The 5006-nt window shown below is 37.6% G+C and overlaps 1 long non-coding RNA gene across 1 annotated transcript; it reads left to right on the top strand.

Moving 5' to 3' along the window:
* The first annotated feature begins 409 nt into the window (after positions 1–409).
* LOC126828447 (uncharacterized) lies at positions 410–4038 on the top strand. The gene is made up of 3 exons (XR_007683076.2): positions 410–1031; positions 2836–2951; positions 3667–4038. It is a non-coding gene; the product is annotated as an uncharacterized LOC126828447 (long non-coding RNA).
* The last annotated feature ends 968 nt before the right edge of the window (positions 4039–5006 follow it).

Below are 5006 nucleotides of genomic sequence, written 5' to 3'. Positions count from 1 at the left end.
CGTTAGAATAACGTTAGAATTATAACCAATAATACATATATAATTATTATGTCTGAATTCCAACTATTTATCAATTGTTAGAATGTGCACACACTTGTAATGTTATTTAATCAAGAAGTATTTAAAGCGAAAAAAATTGGTTAGTAATCCGTCATAAAGTTTACGTTACATTTACGTCATTTTCTGACGTAAAAGTAACCATAACCATTATGACGTAAAAGTAACGTAAATTTAACCAAAGAATTTTACCATTATTGGACGCTAACCAAAATCTAACCATAATGACGTAAACTTTACGTAAATCTAACCATCAATGTTAACTGGGATTGTTCTTCTGATAGATGATAGTCTTCCGCGAAACCAATGGTCGGTGTGTCGTGTTGTTGAAACATATCCCGATTCTGACAATCATGTGCGTAAAGTAAAGCTTTACATTGGTAATAAATATTTAAATTCTGATGGAAAATGTGTAATTCCGCCTGTATATTTAGAACGTCCAGTACAGAAATTAGTTTTACTTCTTGGACTTGAAGACCAGGGAAATCCCCGCCAAGGAGCCAACTGAACTGTCTTATTAAAATTAGAACTCTCTTTATTAAGTTCGTTGAAATATTGAATATGTAATAGTTAGGTTGTTATGTTTTTTGTTGAAAATCAGCATACTAATTTTGAGGAGCCATGTAACAATTGTCGTCTTGCCGTAGTGTTGCGATTGAATGAATGCATAGTCAAGTATAGACCGTATGACTTACTAGAGGGGAAGCTATTGGGAGCATCAATTGTTTACATTCTATGGTTTCCTAATTATATTTTATATCCGAAGTATAGATATGTTTATTAGTAGATTCTATATATTAGAGTAAATATTAAATACGTACATTATTATTCAGTTAATCAAATTATGATTATAAATATTTGGTTCGAATTTGTATGTGTAATTTATTAGTTACTCCTATAAATCGTGGTCTTTCGTCTGGGATCAAGCATGGCAGCCAAATTTGTGCGTTGCGGAAAGGGGTGAAGTCAAAAAGGTATTGTGTTATAAACATATATTTTTGGTTGTAATTATCAGTTAATATGTCCATCACATAACTAAGTATATGTCAGTATTCTTATTTGATATGTATAATTTCGTTTTGGGTTTGAAATCTTGTGTATTGTATTAGCTGTCATGCAGGCACTGTCAAACGCCGTTTCCTAGCTAACAATATTACGTAGTTTGTACGTTGTCACTTGTGCTATAGTTATTATCGTATACTATTCAAAAAAAGTAGGGGATATTTGATTTTTAAGTGTTATTAAAGTCACCTAATGAAACTGACGAAGAAACAAATGACAAAATGAAATGAAGTTCACATTCATCGATTTATTCCAAATGATCGTTAGACTAAGTAAGGCACAGACTGACCATTATAAGGGTAAAATGATACCCGGGGTCAAACAGCAAAGTTACCACAGCATCACAACCGAGTCAGTAACGGGTAAATCCTCCTCTGTTTGCCAAACAAGCATTGATCCGACGTGGCATACTCCTAATGAGACGTCTAAGGTCATTTTGGTCCAGATTGTCCCATTCCTGTTGCAACGCAGCAGCAAGTTCTTGGACATTGGCAGGACGTTGTTGACGTTGACGTAACCTCTGTCCAAGCATGTCCCAGACATGCTCGATGGGGGAGAGGTCGGGACTCAGTGCTGGCCAAGGTAATGTGGTGATGTTCTGTTGTTGGAGGTAACCTGTAACGATCCTGGCCCTGTGACATCTTGCGTTGTCATCCTGGAAGATGAAACGGCGGCCATGACGTCGTGCGAACGGCACAACATGGACTGCCAAGATGTTGTCCCGGTAGTACTGGCCTGTAACACGCCCTGCAACAACATGTAAAGCCGTTCTTCCAGCAACAGTGATGCCTCCCCACACCATAACAGAACCACCCCCAAATCGATCATGTCTGATGACGTTAACGTCTTGGAAGCGCTCGTTTCGACGACGCCACACCCTCCTACGTCTGTCCAAAAAATCAACAGTGAACCTTGACTCATCTGAAAACATCACATTGCTCCAGCGTCGATTATCCCAGTGTTGACGATCCCTACACCAACGACGTCTTGCCTGAATGTGATGATCTCTCAAACAAGGGATCACGCGAGGACGTCGGGCACGAAGGTGGCCCCTATGCAGTCGATTCCGAATCGTCTGGCCACTCACTCTCACACCAGTGTCTGTTTGAAGACGAGCGCTGATCTGATTTGCTGTGATGACACGATTTCTCAAGGCCAAGGTACGGATAAATCGATCCTGGGCTTGAGTTGTCGCCCTTGGTCGACCTGTGCGTGGTCTGTCCTGTACAGATTGTGTATCACGGTATCTGGACCATAGCCTGCTTATGACAGACTGAGAAACATTCATCGTCCGCGCCACAACCGCCTGTGTTGTGCCGATCTGTAGCATGCCAAGGGCACGTAACCTTTCATTTTGGGTAAGCCGACGAATATCAAAATTTGTTTTCTGGTCACTAAAACAATTAAACTGATGTTTCCACCCTGGAATTCAATGCCACAATGACTGTAACATTCAAAGTCAGAGTCGTGCAAATCTTGGGTTGGACACCCATGATGATCCCAAGCATCACCTGCATTCCATGCGGTAGCTATTGGTGCGTTTGGGCGTCACATGTAACTGGAAATGTTTCTTCTGTTAGGTTCTATAGTGACTTTTTTCATAGTCATTTGCATATTTTAGTATTATGCCCCCAAAATCTAATATCCCCTACTTTTTTTGAATAGTATATATCAATTAGTACCGTTTAGTAATTCTGTTAACTTTTGTTATTTCAGTTTTCACATATGTGTATGTGTGTGTATATTCAACTTGATATTCATCATATAATCAACTTAGAATTGTCTGTCAACTAAATGATGATATAAAGAGAATTCATTGAACCCTAAAACTTGTATGTTGAATTTTTTGATTATTCCGGTACACATTTAGTAAAAAGCTTGCGACTTAATCCCAGAAGATTGCGCAGAGCATCACACCTCTGTTCATTTGTGTTTGGCTGCCTGCGTAACGAGGTGTGCTGTTACAGTAATATAGGCCTATCAACCGGTCACATATGATGTAATCATGTGATTTTATATATTTTAGTATAGTATATCACATATAAGCTAAAAGAAGGTACAATTTTATGGATACACAATTTTGGCTAAAATTAAATGCACTGTCATGTCAAGTCCCATGTCGATATTCATATAGGCTAAAGACAAAAGTAAGAATGAGTAGATTTGATAATCATGTTGATAACTAGGCCTACCATTGTCTTGTTTGTATTTTAATATATATTAAAATTTATTTGCATAATGCATACCTTTCAAATATTTTTACAACTGTCGTTTATTATTTATAATTTAACACTTTAGATACTCCAGTGGTGCAGGACGGAGGGCCTGATGACCATTAATAGTTGTTCGAATGGGCCGGAAAACTTAGGTCCCGCGTATACATTGGTGCGCTGCTTTCTGGGCAAGATTTCCCTCATAGCACTGCCACTGTATGAATGTAAGCCCGTCTTCATTAACCCAGTCGGAGCAGAATAATAGGACATTAAAACCCATTTCATTTCATTTAGGTAGTCAATGATTTAAGCAACCTTTATTTATGATTTTCAGGCACAACACCTTTGGTAAAACGTCTGAAGCCACAAGCTATCCCAACTATTTTTTCATGGTCAAAACCAATGGATAAACATCAAATCAACCGTCTGAATAGAGCAAAGTTATGAGAACAACGAAAAAGCAGTACAGATTCCCCATTGACAATTAATCGCGAAGAAAACCTTTTCTTAGATATTGGTTGTCGGGTAGTCGAGTGGTGACTGACATTTTAAGAAGTTATAAGGCCTCAAACAAGAAAGTCATGTCAATGGCGAAGCAAACACCAAGCGCCCTCCGTTTATTATCTTTATGAATGTACAGCCCATAGTATAGTATAAGGGAGGAAACTCTTGTTAAAGTCCTAGTTTATTACATTTCTCACTTACATATAATAACAAAAACATTCAATAATAAAATACAATAGTTATACAATATATTACGCAAACAATTCTTATTTTGTTTTGTAAAAGTATCGCTTCAAAACAGCTTGCTGAAAATGTTCATAGTAAAATTTTGATAACTGTCCAATCATATCTGTAAGAAATTTATTATTTCTAGAAATAGTAATTATTTTGAAATCTTTGTGGGTAAATATACAAAAATAGCACTTATTTCTACCAGTGCATAAAAGTTGACCTTGCACCTGGTAATAATATTGATGGCTTTCATTTAAATACAAATTGCCAGATTCATCAACAGATAAATAGGGAACAGTGGTAGTTGTTATTACCATGTCCTTGGACTTAAAAGGACACTTCACTTCTAAAGTGGCATCTTTTTCCACCAATCCGTCAGGTGATGAGGCCAAAAATGGATACTCCTTACAAATAATACTACCGCATGCTTTGACTGCTAGACTTGTTTCTTTTATAAAGGACTGGACTGCCACCTTCTCATACTTCCTACCGTACTTCAATGAAGCTGCAACAACTTCATGTGGGATCGTAAGACTGGCTGAATAGCTGCTTTTATCAGTTCTGTTAGTCAGTTTGCATATTCTGCCAAATTCAGATGAGTTCAACCGTATACACCGCATCTCGGACCATAATCTATCTGCTGACTGGTTTCTTGTTGCTTGTTCTATAGACATAATTTCATTATCTGTTATTGATTTGTGTTTGATAAAAGTTAGGAAATGCTCTTCAGGAGTTTCCTTTAAATAGTCATGATCCAATGCTGCACCTTGTATATCTGCAGAAGAAAATAGCTGAGCCAATGGTAATTTTGAAATGTCTGAAGAGTTTAAACAAATATTTCTGAAGAACCCTGGGTATGCATCAGTGCCTCTGTATGCCTCTGGACGAGGATCAAAGTTGATTAGCCTCCCACTCTCTTTCTTCCTCTTAACTTAAGGT

This window comes from Patella vulgata, chromosome 7 (assembly GCF_932274485.2).
Source record: "Patella vulgata chromosome 7, xgPatVulg1.2, whole genome shotgun sequence".
NCBI classification, from domain to species: Eukaryota; Metazoa; Mollusca; class Gastropoda; family Patellidae; genus Patella; species Patella vulgata.
The sequence above is the reverse complement of the archived record's forward strand: the minus strand, read 5'-3'. Positions and strand labels throughout refer to the sequence as shown.